Source organism: Leptosomus discolor, chromosome 4, assembly GCF_034619465.1.
Source record: "Leptosomus discolor isolate bLepDis1 chromosome 4, bLepDis1.hap2, whole genome shotgun sequence".
NCBI classification, from domain to species: Eukaryota; Metazoa; Chordata; class Aves; order Leptosomiformes; family Leptosomidae; genus Leptosomus; species Leptosomus discolor.
Window position 1 is genome coordinate 60,452,096 of NC_141394.1, and position 17,704 is coordinate 60,469,799.

Here is a 17,704-nt window from a genome sequence, read left to right on the forward strand (position 1 = left end):
ATAGGAAGTCCAAACATTCACATTTTTTTTAATCCAAAATTATCATGATTAACTAGTGTTAACTGTACTTGACACAGGCCATACTTCAGTAATCTCTGTATGTATTAGGTGACTTTTTTTGAGAAATACAACATTGATTTAAATTTCTTCTGTATAGGAGGTACCACATCTTCTTTTATAGAGTTGTTAAGAAATTTACCATGAACATGAGGAACTTGGGTGAAGTGTCTGTTATCCTATGCAACAAAGACAACTTTTGGAATGAGTCACTTAAAAATTATCTGCAACTATCAGATAGAAATAATACTGTATTCTTTCATTCTACTTATGCAAGCAGCTGTATTACAAGAAACATATGTACATATAAAATGAAAAATCATGCCACTTCTAAGAAGAAAACTTTCTTATTTAATTCAAGCAGTTCAGCAGTGGCTTTCAACCAAAATCATGCAGGTATGTAGGTGATTTCAATTATTTGATATAGGTCTATTTCTGCTTTTGAATTTTAGTTATTGTATTTAATACAGTTTTGAAAAACTTCATGCTGAATCCTATCCTGACTCAAGACCTTAAATTTATCACCTGTAATCTCTATTATTTTATTATCTCATCATATTGTTAAAGGTCATATGATTTTAGGTGGTCTTTGTTTGAAAACAGTAGACTTCAGAAAGATATGTTTGCACATTTGATATCTATTTGTAATAAATTTGCTGTTTAAGCAAATAAACATATTGCAGATTTATCTGGGCAGTAATATTTTACCCTTTGTTGGAATTTGCAACAAATATTGACTTATGCTCAAGATTTGGAGAGGGGATATCCGTGACATAGTAATGTTTCTTTTTATTTGCAACTATGCTTCTGCTGAGAAACTAGAGTATGACTTGATCAGACCACATGTACCACAACGATGCATGGTAATATTTAACCTAAGAAAACTAAAGCACAAACCTGAAGTTCAGATGTTTCAGATACTGTTGTTACTGAAAAAGCTAAGTAAGATGTAAACCTAAATAGTGAGCTTAATAGGCAAGAATTTGTGTGTATTTATTGTGACTGATCACATGAATTAATATCTGAAACAAATCAATCTTTATGCCAGTTACCATCTTTCATATAATTTTTAGGAACTTGAAAAGTAGACAGATTATTTACGAGGATAAGTAAAGTTATTATGCTTGTCACTACTTCCTTCTTATCCTTATTTTTTTCTTCTTTTAGATGTTAAAGTTCTGAAATATTTTTGCCTGAAGGCAAAAGAAGGCCAGATATCTAATTAATTGAATGATACCACTTTCACTGTCATTGAAAAGAAGCAATTCTGGAGAAGTTTGTAATATCCTGACTAGAAAACCTCAAAGGTTAGAATCTGCAGTTCTAAAGGTGTATGTGCAGCAGTTCATTATGAAAATCACATAGCTACAATATTCAAGTATGATTAAATTGCTCAGACATCAGCAAAACTGTTATTTAAATGCGTCTTTGATGCAAAGACTGAAGGGAAGAGATTTCAGTGGTAAGAGTATAAGAAATAATGTAGGAAAAAAAATAGTTATGATTAACCACTACTGGGAATTATTTCAGAAGCACTTTTAGATTCAGCTTTAAGATTCAGTATCTCATGTTGTTTAAATTAACAGTATCTTTTCCATAGTATTGTCTTTAGCATGGATTTTGCCCTTGACCAAATGCCCCATTCACAAGTACAGTGTGACAACATCTGCAGTCTTGTCTTCTAGAGATTTTAGCATTTATATGATGATGTGTATAACACTTTTAATACATGAACTATTTGGAGATGTCTGAAGATGAAAGAATGTATGCACATAAAAATATTATTTTCCTTGCTACTAGATCTCTGGGAGTCTTTAAAACACTAAGACACTCTCTGAATGTATTAGTAAGCTTTGCACAGGAATTCTCCAGCTACTATTTTACTTACGAAGGTGCTAACTGAAACACTTTTCAGTTTCTCTTTCATAAGTTATGTTGATGATGCAAGTTAGGACAGGTGCTGTCAATCAAAAGGTATCTGCATATCAGGTCTGAAAAAATGCAAAATTAATTTGAAAGCAGTGAAACATAGTGGTGTAGTGACTGATAGAAGGCCTAGTTTTTATGCTGTCTACAGACTTTAGAAACAATTAAATATTTAAAAAGAAAAAATGCATGTTGGTAACAATACTTGATCTATGTTTGCTCCCTCCCTAACACAATAACACTGGAACAATGCTTTCATAAGTAATATGCTGCAGGACAAGTTACTCTCTCTCTTCTTCCTTCTCAGATCTCAGGATATTAAGTACACATCATGAAACAGATATTATTAATAGCCTACAAGGTACTAAAATACAAAAGATCGATACAACATCAACAACAGCAATGAAGCTGGTGAAGGGTCTAGAGAGAGAGCAAGTCCTATGAGGAACTTGGGTTGTTTAGCTTGGAGAAAAGGAGGCTGAGGGGAGACCTTATTGCTCTCTATAACTACCTGAAAAGGAGTTGTAGCAAGGTGGGTGTTGTTCTCTTCTCCCAAGTAACTAGCAATAGGATGAGAAGAAATGGCCTCAAGCTGCGCCAGAGAAGGTTTAGATGGGATATTAGGAAAAATTTCTTCACCGAAAGGGTTGTTAAGCATTGGAACAGGCTGCTCAGTGAAGCGGCGGAGTCATCATCCCTGGAGGGGTTTAAAAGATATGTAGATTTGGCACTTAGGGACATGGTTTAGTGGTGGACTTCGTAGTGTTAGGTTAACAGTTGGGCTTGATGATCTCAAGGTTCTTTTCCAACCTAAATGATTCTATGATTCTATAGCAACATTGGGGGTGTCTCCGGGGGCAATAACCACAAAAAGCATTACATTCTTATTCCAACTAGAAATTTAACTTATAAGTTAAATAAATACATAAGTTTTTAACATATCTGGCCAAAGGTAGGCTCCTACACGCTTCCACTAAGAAACACAGTAAACCTAATAATCTTCACTTTTGAAACGATATGATTATAGCAGTAAAAATGCAATTCACTTGTTACATAAGGGATTGAAAAAGTATTTTAAGTACTTCAACAAATATTTTGCTGTGTTCATGTTTGCTTACAGTAAAATTGTAATAGTAACAGCAATAATCGCTATCTATAATTTGTCCTATGTCCGACAGAACACTCAGATGCAAACTGATGATAAAATTTGTTAAGTGATTTCACCAAAATTCTCGCTTCTTTTATGTATTTGCTGAATTCTTACACAGTCCAATAAGGATGACAGTCATTAAAGAAGGTTTTCTTTTTCCATTGAGCCTCCTAGATTTGAACAACTTTTTCAGTTCATGATACATGTGAAAATTCTATTTCTTCAATAAATTTTCTCCTTCTTACTCACTATGTCCCTTTTTATTATATTCATAGCGAGTCTTCAGACTGTAAGGAATATGCATTATGAAGAAGGACTGACAAATCAAAACTTTTCCAGTAAATAAATATGTCTATTCATACAGAAATAGTGAAACATTTCAATAAAAATCATGGCTATTTTATTTTATCAGGATTTTTTCCCAAGATAATAAATGGATAACTGGGGATCTCAGATATTTGGGTTTGGTTTTAGGATTTGTACTGAGCTCCTTTTGAGTCTTATATCAGGGTTAGATAGCAAGATGCTCCAAAGTTTTATTTCAAATCACAAAAGTATTTGAAACTTACTTTTTATTACCAAAAAAAAAAGTCTAGTTCAATGTACCAGAGTATATTCAATGAAAAATGAAATAGTTTACATTTTCTGATGATGGGTTTATTTTAATTTGATTTAAATTAACATGATAGATATTAATTACATGTCATGAGTCCAGATACTGAAAAGACCCACAGACACTTGAAACACAAAGAGTGACTTAGAAGGCAGTGGTTCTCCAAAACACAAATATCAAATAGTTCTTTCAATATGCAAGGTAAGATAGCAGAATGGTATAAAACAAATAACTAAATAACTATAGTAAAATAAGTGAATATTTTGCTATTTTGCCAAATATCATTCTATCTTAATTTTTATCTCACTCTTTTTTTTTTTTTTTTTTTTTTTTTTCCCCAAAACCCTAATTGACTGATCTTCCATACAAAGGTGAAGTAAGGAGGATCTAATTAAATGATAGAAGACATCATTAGCTAATGTAAACCAGTAGAGACATTTTGATGAGAGTTACAGCTGAGGTGATTACCTATTTTTTCTAAAGTACTATTAATAGTGACTGTAGTGCCAATATAAGAATGATGTAAAGAAGCTGACAAGAATTCAGAAAACAACCACAACTTTGAATGTTAGGATAAAGAGAGTTTATGAAGAAAGGTTAAATTGTCTAAATACATGTACACAGATATATGTAATACAGTAAATATGTGCATTTAAACATTGTAAAATAAATAGGAATATAAGTGTTTATAATTAAAATTAAATTGCATTTAAGGATCATGGGGATAGAAATGGGCATTCTACAACACTTGAGCAGTGCCTGGTATTACATGGACCTATGCTTCTTAGGGCTTTCAGTTTCTTGCCTTATAGAACTAACAATAATAAGAGTAGTACCAAAGGACACTCACAGGAATGAGTGGGAAACGAGCTGAGAAAATTGAAGCTTAGTATCAGAAATAAAGCCTATACAAGCTCAACAGAGACTAAATATTGTTTCTATATACAGATAAATAGTACAATTCTGCATTAAGCTTTACACGTGAAATATTTGAGGTTTTTAAAATTTTAACATACTGTAAGGATATTGTTAAAAAAACACAATACCTATTTATGTTTTTCGCCTTTATTTAGTAGAAATCATAAAATCTTAGAATAAGTTTAGGCTGGAAGGGTCTTCTGGGCAGCATTTGATCGAACTATCTTCTGAAAGCGTGGCCCTAGGCCATGTTGTGCAGGGTCAGGTCATGCTGAGTCTTGCATTTTTGGACAACCTTTTCCAATGTTTGGTTGTTCTTACAGTGAAGAATTTATATCCAGGCAGAATTTCCCCTGAAGCAACATATGCCTGTTGCTTCTCATCACGTGCAACCTTGTGAAGAGAGTACATCCATTTCTCAATAAATGCCTTCTAGATACCTGAAGATTGATTAGTTCCCATTGTTCCCTTGGGGTGAACAAACCCAATTCCTCCACTTTTCTTCATGTGTCAAATTCTCGAACCTTGTAAACAACTTAGTGACCTCCTGTTAGACTCTTTTCAGTTTTTCAGTGTCTCTCTGGAATTTATAGTGCCAAAACCTGACACAGTATCAGAAGTAGCCCAACAAATCCTGAGTAGAGTGGGGAATAATTACATTCCTTGAACTGCTGGCTGTACTCTTGCTGACCAGCTCAGGACATAGTTTGCCTTTACGGCTGTAAAGGCACACTGCTGACTCATGTTTAATTGGCTGACCACCAGGATGGCAAGGTCATTTTCAGCAGAACTACACCCCAGACAGTCACACCTCAGCCTGTATTGTTGCTTGTGACTATTCATTCCCAGGTAGAGATTCATCTTTATCTTTGTTAAGCCTCATGTAATTTTTATGAGCCTTGTCTTTCAGCTTCCCAACCTTTCTCTGAACAGTGTTTCCTTCTGACATATTTACCTCTCCTCTCATTTTCGTGTCATTCACAACTTCTATCTGTGAGTACATCCAATCTTGTCATCCAAATTGTTTATACAGGTTCTGAATAGTATCAGACCCTATATTGATGTGCGAGAAGCTCCACTTGCACTGCTCACCAGTTCAACTTCAAGCTTGGCAGTTGAACCAGTTTTTCAGCTATTGTCAGTCCATATCTTACCAGTCTATCAAGAAGCATTTTGCAGGAGACCATGTCAAACACCATGATAAAATCAAGGTAGATGTCAACCACAGCTCTACTGTTACACATTGAGCAAGCTGTTATATCATAGAAGGGAATCAGGTTGGTCAAGCACAACTTACCATGCTGTTTATTTTACAGTTACTTTCTGGTCCTTCATATACTGCTAAGATCCTCCATAATTTTTCCAAGGACTGAGATGAGCTTTGTGAGAGTTTCTCTAAAAACTGCAAAGTGGACAGCTGAATGGGCAAGCAGCAAATGTGTAAATGAAGAGCCAGAGTAGCTTGAGCCAGGGAAAGTAAGAAAAATGCTCAAAATCCAGGACAAAGAGTAAGTTGTTTTTTTTTTTCTAGGAAAAGAGCAGAATCTCCAGGGGAGAACTCTACTTTCACAGCTAATTAAATATTAAGAAAAAATTCTGACTAAAACTGCATAACTGCAACAATCTTCATTATGTGTGTTAAACATCCATGACTTCGTATGAATACTCTGCATGTTATCATCGTAGATATTATGCATATGCCACACATATTAGGCAATGGATGGAAATTGCTTAAGTCATGTTAGACAGAAGAAAATGCTGGAAAGAAACTCTTGACATATTCTGAAAGATTTACTTTGAGCAACAAATATATTTAGAGGCAAGTCCCCTAGCTATTTGCCATTTTAGAGTTGCAGAACTGTCTACCTATGCATTGATTAACACTGAAATCAATGGATTATTAAAAAGTTCATGATTTTATCCTTCTGCAGTTCTATGAGTTTTATGTGGGAGTCTAAACTACCACAGTTTTGCACTCAGATTTACCACCTCTTTGGGGTTCAAAGCAGATGATGAATGAATTTAATTAGCAACCACATTGTTGAAGGATATATTTTAGGAAGAAACTTTTGCATATATACGGACAATAATAATGACCCCTTAATGAAATATTTAATAATTCAGTTCAGAGTTCTCACAGTACTTATGAGTGGATGTTTGGTTAAATAAAATAAAGATGTGATCTCTTTTCCTCTTTCCTATTCTATTTATTTTCTTTTTCTTCTCCTTTTTAAACAGCTTTAGAATTGCACTGCTCCATTTAGGCTTTTTATTTTTAAAGGTTATTTAACGATCAGTGGCTTTGCAAAATGAGGATCTTGATCAAATCATGTCTTCATATTGTTTCCTCTTTGTCTAAACCTTATCGGTTCAGAAAATTTAAGTTAAAGGATTTGTGCTTTGAACATGCTTGCATGTTATGTAATAATTTTTACATAGGCAAAGCAAGCTAAAACGGGAGTAAAACAAATGGGTAAGATTTTATTTTTATACTCCATGAACATGGACAAGGTTTTTCACAATTTAAAGGAAAAAAAAAAAAAAAAGAAGAGCGAGACTGAGGATTTTCCCCTCACTACTCTTTCTTGACCACAAATTGTGCAAAAGACCACTTTAGTTTTGTCTATGTAAAATGAACACCAAATTGGTTTGATCCAGGTTCCGATTTATTTTTATTACTGAGTACCATTCCTGACTCTGAATTCAGCTTGCAGTATACCTCTGCTGTTAACACAGGCTATATTTTAGTCAAAGACTAAAATGCCACCTTTAACAGGTGCAAAAACCCAGCTGAAGATTTATGACTTTATAATTAGAACTAGGTTAAAATGCTCAGTCTAGCATTCTATAAAGAAAAACAACACAGAATTTTCCAAACTGAAAAAAGCGTGAATTTAGTTCTGTTTTGACGGAACTTCCAGACTGAGGTTTTGGTGGATTGACAAGATGCCCACCCAGCTGCTCTCTCATTCCCTGTCCTCAACAGAACAGGTGTAGAGAATTAGATGAAAAAACTCATGGGCTGAGATAAAGGCAGGGAAATCATTTAACAAGTTCCACCTCAGGGAAGATAGGCTCAACTTGGGGAAGATTCATTTAGTTTATTGCCAATTAAAAATAGAGTAGGATGGTGAGAAAGAAAGAAAAAAACCTAAAAATTAGATAGTGTCATTCCTGATACAGAACTCTACATTAATAAAAGACATATATATCAAGGTAGCATATACATATAATGACGAAAATCACTTTTACAGAATTGTTTCATAGTTTCATGAATATGGTCACCGAGCACAGTCATATAAGTATCATAGTAATATGAAACTTACATATAACATGGCTTTGCTAATGGTATGTACATCTCACCTATCTATTTAAATATTTTAATCCGACAAATTAAGTATCCCAAGAGCTAACCAACTATGCTTTATTTATAGGGTCAGATTGATTAACAAATCATAGAGCTCTAAAATGATTACCTGCTGTGCCTAAAATGTTTTGGGGAGAAGAGCAGAAGACATGGATGAAAAGTGTCCATATGGAAAAAAAATGTTACTGAGAGCTAGAAGGGAACAAACATCAACATATCTATTGAAAATAGTGTTTCTTGAACTTTCACAGAAATAAATTTACCAGTAGTCTTTTGATTCTGTCAAGATTGTTTCATTCAGCTAGATAGTTTGAAAGTATATCTGTAGCTTTCATTTGCATATTTGTGTTGCCACATGAGACAAGTACAGATGAGAAAAAATACTTATTTCTTGAAATTATGGTCACTAGACTCAAAGAAATGCATTTGATTCCTTGTCATCTAGAACATTAGCTGATTTCTTTTCCATTTTCTAAACTAGCTGGTGATTTTCCTTTACCTGAATTTGAATTCACATGTTCCAGTCGTTCATAATAATTTTACCTTTGCTGTCATCAAAATGCTCTCTATAATGTTTTAAATTAAGAAAAAAATGTTCAGTAATATTTATACACTGAGTCTTGTTCTTTAAAATAACTTCAGAATTAGTGGTGATAATGTTACTTTTAAAAAAATTATATAACCTATAAAAGCAAGAAAATTTGAGAAGCCTGTGAAATATGTTGCTCTTTTCAGTGATCACAGAATCCTTTTTTCTGTTATATGAAAAAACAGAGAAAGCACAACTTGAGAAATTAAAAGGCAACATACTCGGGCCCCCAGCATATGAAAGACATGGACCTGGTCAAGTGGGTCCAGATGAGGTCCATGAAGATGATCAGGGGCTGGAGCACATCCCCTATGATGACAGGCTGAGAGAGTTGGGGTTGTTCAGCCTGGAGGAGAGAAGGCTGCAGGAAGACCTTATAGCAGCCTTCCAGTACTTCAAGGGAGGCTATAGCAAAGATAGGGAGGGACTTTTTTTCAGGGAGTGTAGTGATAGGACAAGGGGTAACAATTTAAAGTTGAAAGAGGGGAGATTTAGATTAGATATAAGGTGGAAGGTCTTACCTGTGAGGGTGGTGAGACACTGGAACAGGTTGCCCAGAGAAGCTGTGGGTGCCCCCTCCCTGGAAGTGTTCAAGGCCAGGTTGGATGGGGCTTTGAGCAACCTGGTCTAGTAGAAGGTGTCCCTGCCTATGGCATGAGGGTGGAACTAGATAATAGTTAAGATCTCTTCCAATCCAAAACTATTCTATGATTCTATAATTCTATAGAGAATGAAGAAAAAAATATCAATTTTTCTAAATCACTGTCTGAAGAAAAAGTGAAAAACCCACTATGCAATTTTACACATTTTACTGTACCCTGTAGAAGGCTGGATTTTCTGGAACACAACAGAAAATGGATTTGTACTTGGACTTAGTTCAGAGAGAATCATGAGAGCAATTTACTTCTGATGCAATTCCAGTAAAAAGCTATTATGTTGATTGCCATAAAGTTCATCAGTTTAAATATGTAACTTTGATTTCTGACTCATCATTTAGGTAAAAATAATCATTCACTATCACAAAAATGCCCAAAATAAATGCAACAATTATTTGAAGATGTACTTTCCAACTGTCCACTCATACTAGCCAAGTAAAGGATGTCCAATATAGCTCATAAAATCCAGTATCCCTTAAAATGAAAGTCAGTTCAGGATCCAGTTCTTTCTTACAGTCGATCAAGCTCTATCATTTCATGAATAAAATTGGTAAGATTTTAGTCTTCTTCCCAGTTATCTCTACCTCACCTCTTTAAATCTTTCTTTGATATTATTTCTTATTATTCAGTTGGTCAGTGATAGACATGTTATGATTTTAAATCCTGAGACAACTCTCTCATTACTACTCCAGCCAACCCTCAGCAGTCCCAGACTTTGGAGGTAAAGTCTGGAGGAAGGAAGACTTCCCTTGGTTGAGGAAGATCAAGGTAGAGATCAATTAAATAAACTGGATATCCACAAGTCCATGGGTCCTGACGGGATGCACCCATGAGTGCAGAGCGAGCTGGCAGAAGTCATTGCTAAGCCTCTCTCTGCCATCTTTGAAAGGTCCTGGAGAACAGGCAAAGTGCCTGAGAACTGGAGGAATGCCAGTGTCACTCCAGTCTTCAGAGAGGGCAAGAAGGATGACCCGGGAAACTACAGGCCAGTCAACCTCACCTCCATGCCTGGAAAGATGTTGGAGCAGCTCGTTCTGGGGGCCATCTCAAAACATGTGGAGGAAAAGAAGGTTATCAGAAGTAGTCAACATGGATTCACCAATGGGAAGCCATGTTTGACTAATCTGGCAGCCTTCTACGAGGGCGTGACTGGATGGGTAGCTGAAGGGAGAGCAGTGGACGTTGAAGTCTACCTTGACTTCAGCAAGGCTTTTGACACTGTCTCCCACAGCATCCTCACAGGCAAGCTTAGGAAGTGTGGGTTAGATGGACAGTGGGGTGGATTGGAAATTGGCTGAAGGACAGAGCTCAGAGGGTTGTGGTCAGTGGCACAGAGTCTAGTTGGAGGTCCATAACAAGTAGTGCTCCCCAGGGGGCAGTACTAGCTCCAGTCCTGTTCAATATGTTCATCAATGACCTGGATGAAGAGATAGAGTGCGCCCTCAGACAGTTTGCTGGTGATACAAAACTGGAAGGAGTGGCTGATACACCAGAAGATTGTGCTGCCATCCAGCATGACCTGGACAGGTGGGAGAGATGGGCAGAGAGTAACCCTATGAAGTTCAACAAGGGTAAGTGTAGGGTCCTGCACCTGGGGAGGAATAACCCCACGCACCAGTACAGGCTAGGAAAAAGCAGCTTTGTGGAAAAAAACCTGGGGGTCCTGGTGGACAACAGGTTACCCATGAGCCACCAATGTGCCCTTGTGGCCAAGAAGGCCAATGGCATCCTGGGGTGTATCAAGAAGAGTGTGGCAAGCAGGTTGAGGGAGGTTATTCTCCCCCTCTACTCTGCCCTGGTCAGACCACATCTGGAGTACTGTGTCCAGTTCTGGGCTCCCCAGTTCAAGAAGGACAGGGAGCTACTGGAGAGGGTACATCAAAGGGCCACAAAGATGATTAGGGGACTAGAACATCTCTCTTATGAAGAGAGGCTGAGGGACTTGGGGTTTTTTAGCCTAGGGAAGAGAAGACTGAAGGGGGATCTTATCAGTGCTTATAGATACTTAAAGGGTGGGTGTCAGGAGGATGGGGCCAGTCTGTTTTCAGTGATGCCCAGTGACAGGACAAGAGGTAATGGGCACTAAGTTGAACATAGGAGGTTCCATCTAAACATGAGGAGGAACTTCTTTACTTTGAGGATGACAGAGCACTGGAACAGGCTGCCCAGAGAGGCTGTGGAGTCTCCTTCTCTGGAGACATTCAAAACCCACCTGGATGCTCTGTTGTGCAACCTGCTCTAGGTGATCCTGCTCTGGCAGAAGGGTTGGACTAGATGATCTTCAGAGGTCCCTTCCAACCTCTGTCATTCTGTGATTCTGTAATATTTTTTTTAAAAAAATCATACATTGAAAAGAGTGGAAAAGTATACGAATATACACCCATCACCACATAGAAATGCTGGGCTTGAGCACAAAGAGCAACTCTCATAGGTGATTGTGGCCAATTAACCCTGCTAGGCAGCTCAGCTGCACACAGCGTCTTGCTCACTCCTCTGCAGCAGAATGGGAGAGAGAATTGGAATGTCAAAAGAGAGAAAAACTTGGCTTGAGATAAAGACAGGTTAATAAGTAAAGTAAAGCACCCCACCTGGAGTAATGCATCCAGCTCTGGAGCCCTGCATCCAGCTCTGGAGCCCTCAATAGAAGAAGGACATGGATCTGTTGGAGCAGGTCCAGAGGAGCAACTTCCCTTTGAAGATAGGCTGAGAGAGTTGGGGTTGCTCAGCCTGGAGAAGACTCTGGGGAGATCCTGTAGCGGCCTACCAGTACCTGAGGGGGGTCTACAGGAAAGCTGTTTACAAGGGCAAGTAGCGATAGGATGAGGGGCAACGGTTTTAAACTAGAAATGGGTAGATTTAGATTGGATACTAAGAAGAAGTTCTTTACTACAAGGATGGTAAAGTACTGGAATAGGTTGCCCAGAGAGGTGGTGGAGGCCCCATCCTTGGAGACACTCAAGATCAGGCTTGACGGCGCTCTGGGCAACCTGATCTATCTAAAGATGTCCCTGCTCACTGCAGGGTGGTTGCACTAGATGATCTTTGGAGATCCCCTCCAGCCCAATGCAATCTATGATTCTATGGTTCTAATTCTTCAAGCAAAACAAAATCAGGAATCCATTTACTACTTCCTACTGGCAGGCAGATATTCATCTATGTCTTTTAAAACAGGACTTCATCACATGTAACAGCTACTTGAGAAGACAAAAACCATAACCTTAAACATCCCACCTTCCTCCTCCTTTTCCCTAGCTTTTATTGCTGAGCATGATGTCATATAATATGGACTGTCCCTTTGGTTGATTAGGGTCACTGTACTGGCTGTATCCCCTGTCAATGTCTTGCACATATTTGATGCTGTGTAAGAAATGTTCAGCAATACCTAAAAGATTGGTGTATTAACACTGTTTTGGTTACAAATCCAAAAAGAGCACCATATGGGCTGCTATGAATAAGATTAACTCCATCTCAGACCCAGTACATCAGTGAAAGGACGAGAGGCAGTGGACACAAACTGAAACACTGTGGAATGGAAATACAAGGAAAAAAATTACAGAGGTTGTGGGGTCTCCATCCATTGAGATGTTCAAAACCCAACCAGGCAATATCCTGCAAAGTCTGTTCTATGTGACCTTACTTTAAGCAGAAAAATTGGACTAGGTGATCTCAAGGGGATCTTTCCTACCTTAACTGCAGTATGATTTTATGATTCTACTGAGCAATACCTAGTGCAAGAGAAGAAAGAATAAAAGGTGTTTAAATTATTTTTAAAAAGAATTTTTCAAAATTTTATTTTAAAATTATAAATTAAAATTTTAATGTGAGATTTTTAGTAACTTTTTAAAATGTAATAGCATTTTAGAATTGTGTTTGGTATGTGACATACCTGTTAATAACTACAACTAGCTTAGTTATGTATAGGGCTTACTTTGAATTCAAAATCATGCTGCTTGAATTGTGAAAGTAGAAAGTATTTGTCCTTAGATTTCAGAAATTGTTCTGTAGGCTTTTTTTGTTTAGTCTATGAAGCTGCTGTTTAGAAACAAACGACTAATACCTTAGGTAGGAATCAATGTGAGAGTATTTTTAAGTGTCTAAGTATATAAAATACAAGTCTTTCTATTTTGTGAAAACTGTAATTTTTTTTCTAAATATTACTATTATTCTTTCGGAGTTTCAACTGACTGTGAAATGTTTCTTTCTGTAAAGCATCATTTATATACTGCAATGAATAGAAAAATCACAGCTGAAAAGGTAAATTTTACTATGTAAAAATGTACAATATGTAATGGTAATCCCTTTTTCAGGTACAGTGACGTACCTTGTGCCTGATACCAATGGATTTGCACCTGCTTCATTAAATATCAGTCAATCCTTAGAAAATATAAGATTAAAAAAAAAAAAAAAGCCCCAAATCCAACAAAATTGGCTAATAGTTGGTTCCTAATACAATGGCTAATACAAATAACAACAAAGTGTAAAGCAATACTCATGCCGAATTTAGTTCACTCTTCCTCTGTACTAGTGTTTAAGGTTTGTTTCCTTTTTTAGGTCTCAAATAGAATTTTTTTTTTTTTCATATTTTGTTAGTTTCCAGATTTCAGTGTAGAACAAAGAAAGCCTGCTCAGGGAAAAATGATTCAAGCCTGTTTAAGAAATGAGTAGAACATCCAAGAAGGAAGAAAGAAATATCTAATTTCTCTTTTAACCTCTGCTGGAGAAGCAACAGCAAATACACCTAAAAGAAAAATCTCTACACATTGACTACCAAACCAATTTTAACTAAACTGTGACTTGAGAGGTTGAACTAGTTGCAGCTTAAAGTTCAGAATTTAGTTTCTAATTATATTCAAATTTAAAGAAGATTAACTTTGAGGAAAAAGGAGAAAGGGAATACTCCAAACTACTAATGGGTAGAGATTTATGGAATCAGTTCACAGGAGCAAAGGCACAAAAGAAATTCTACTGCCATGCAACTGTCCAGTTGCCCAGAAGCCTGACATTATCAGATGTTCCAAGTGAAAAATTAAATGTCTTTAGTTGTGTTTCAAGATAGCTATTCATCTATATTTGAATAATATTGTGTCTTGCAGGTAGTAAAAAATAGATTAATCATTAATAATAATAACACTTATTAATGGTGGCACTCAGAAAGCGGTCTTCAAGTGTTTTAACAAACTTATAGAAAAGACATAGAGTGCAAAAAAAGGCCCAGGAAGCTCTCATCTCTGGATCTGTAAAGCCATTAGGCACTTTCATTAATTTGATGCTCATAAACTAATATTTAGAGAGCATAGGTGCCCAGTCACATATGAAAGCATGAGAATTTGACCAACTAAGTTTTATAACAATCCAAAAGAATGGCTGATCAGGATAAAACCTCTCGTTGTACATGTGAAAACGTCTCTGATGATATATTGAAGTGAAACTACTATAAGTTGTTTCTTAAAAAGTTCACATAAAAGAAAAAAGATTTATCAGGTTATATTAAGACACTGAAACAAGTTGGCCTTTGAACCAGAGAAGACTCAGATATGTCAGGTAAGGCAAGTTAAAATAAAGGGCTTGTAAACCAATCTTTCTCTTACCCAATGTTTCCTTATGGAGTAGGTCTTTTCTTCTGGCTTATTCACCATCAAGAAAATTTCAATCACTTTGGGTTAGAACCAACTTCAAGCAATTCTCACCAGGTTCCAGGAGAAATCTTTACAATAGCATAAAGAACAGACTAATGAACAAATATGTGCTCCATTGATGTCCCCTACATGGCTGCCTGTAACAAATTCTGTGAATTAGCACTGTGAATTTACTTAACCATGAGCTAAAATGACCATACTGAAAGAAAACATATCCTGGTTATGCTGAAGCCTGTCCTTACTGTTTGCTACATTCATGGTTGCCAGTTAAGTCTTCTATAGAAATGCATCAGTGGAGCATTTCAGTTTCTGAACGTGTTGCAGTTTCACTGCCTGCTGTGTGTTTTATGTGGCTGCCCTTGCTTCTCACACTAGAAGATTTCACTAGCTGAACATGCTCAGTTATTTTCATGGAAAACCTTTTCCTCCTGCATCATGATTCTTATGATACAGTGCACAGCTGCTAAGACAAGACAAAGTCAGCCTTCATTTGTTTTGTCCAGAAACTCCCTTTTAAACAAAGCGTACGTGTCCATACGGTAAACACCTTAAAGGTTTCCATACAGTAAACTACCTACAAACAAAAGAGATAACATCTGTCACAGCACACTGGGCTATGCTTAACACGCATCAGCATCCCTGACACAATATAAATCACAGCAGCCATAGCCACTGTCCTTCAGAAAATGTAGCTGAAGGAATGGTAAACCTTCCTTTTATATTGAATCTGACCATTAGACCATACTTCAGTAGTGAGTAGGGAACTTACATTCTAGGCCCCTGCAACCTAGGGATAACAAGGGAGTTTGACTCGTAGCACAGTGATAACACTGTAAATGTATCAGAACTGTATTCTAACAAAGTAAGCATTAGAGAAGAGATTATGTGTGATTTGAACCGATGAGTCTATTTTGGAACATTAAGGGTTCAAATCCCTAAAATGAGCACATGACATGAAACAGGAAACTCAGGCAGAGATCACAGAAATTGAGCTGTGATGAAGCACTTAAAATTTTCCAAGCAGAGGTCATCAGGACCACACAGAATCTGACGGAAAAAAAAAAAAAAAAAGTAGTTAGGCACAGAGAACAGGACTGAGAACAAGGAGCTGAGGGATAAAGGTAAGTGAACTAAAACTCATTCAGATATGAAAAGTTTCACACATTATGTTAGCCCAGATTATATGCAATGCATAGAAAAAGCTGTGAGAATATTTTTAATGAAATAATATTGTAAAAAGCTCCCAAAAGCCCCAGAATGTGATGATGTTCTTTCTAGTCATTTTAGAAATGACAGTCTCTGACCACTGACTTAAACTTGGTTGATGCTTAGATAGCTTCCACATGATAAGTACCTTTAATCTCATATGCTTTCATCACACACAGTTTGGCAGTGCAGTGAGCTAGTCTGCAGCCATCTCCTCCCTCTATCTTGAATGGATTACTGCTCAAGGGATGCTGTCTAAAATAGCTTGTTATTATGGTATTTCAATCTTATTTACTTGGAGCTAGAACATCAAAAGCTTTGGCACTAAACCAAGCGTGATCAAAAGTATCTTCAAAGTGTCTTTATGGGCAGATGCGCTGTGTTTTTTTCTATACCCTATTTCACCATATAAGAATTACTTGGACATTTACCTATCACTTATGTTAACCATGTACCCAGCCCACCACAGCTGGGCATTCATTATTAACGCCTTGATAGACATGCAGTCAACAGATCTTAAGAACAGGTCAGCTTGCCACTTCATCTCACACAGAGAAGAGCACAGCAGAATGCATATAAAGTTTATAAAGGTGAATTATTTGTCAGAGAAATAGATAACACTGTAAAACAAGATGAGTGTAGTACCTTCATAAAAGCAAATGGAGCAAAAGCAATCACTTTTAACTTGGACTCCTGTGCACAAACCAATGTATTGCCAGAAATACTGAAAGCCACAGATTAGGGAAGGCAAATGGGCAAATCTTGGGGATTAAAGTGATTAGCTTTTCTTCTTGCTGAAGGAATATACAAAACTGATGGGCCGAGAATGTGGGTTTGTTTTTTTTTTTTTTTCTAGCTGCTCGAGAAAAGAATTTGAGAGTATTACCATGTAAAATTGCACAATGGATAAACGGGCAGGTTTAAGAAAATGGAATTGAAGAGCCCAATCCTGAGACTGCAGAGGCAATATAAAGGCAATTTGCTCCTGATGCCTTCAAGCAGAGAATTCTTCCTAGGAAAGGACCAAACATTTAGACCAATAGCATGGGCTCTCAGAAAAACCAAATGTGTGTGTGTTTCTATATAAATAATAATAAAAGAGTGCTACCGTTTTATGACACTGACCACAAATATCTGTCATCAAAGGGGCAGACAGAAGACAAAATTCCCTTCCTGAAAACAGCTTTACTAGTTTTAGATAGTGGTTTGATTTTTTGAACTAATATATTATGGATATTCTGGTAAAGTGGTTTTATTGCCTGTTTTGAAATGAAAATGTGGAGAAATGCTTATTTTTACAGCTACTGTATATAGCAGAACCTACTGATATGAATGATGACATGAACTGAGGCAAATCTCTGGCCAGCTCCTTATTCTAGAAGAATTAGTGAATCACAGAAACACAGTGAAGCGCTTGTTTTGCACTGTTTAAAATAAGTGGTGGCAATTGGATTCATTTAGACCACAGAACTCAGAATCATGCTTAGTTGGCATGTTTAAAGCATGTCATATTCCTTCAAAATCATAATTTTGTTGGCTGTGTTCTAATTTTCCGTGCTTATTTCCTTCACTTTCTTTTTCATAGA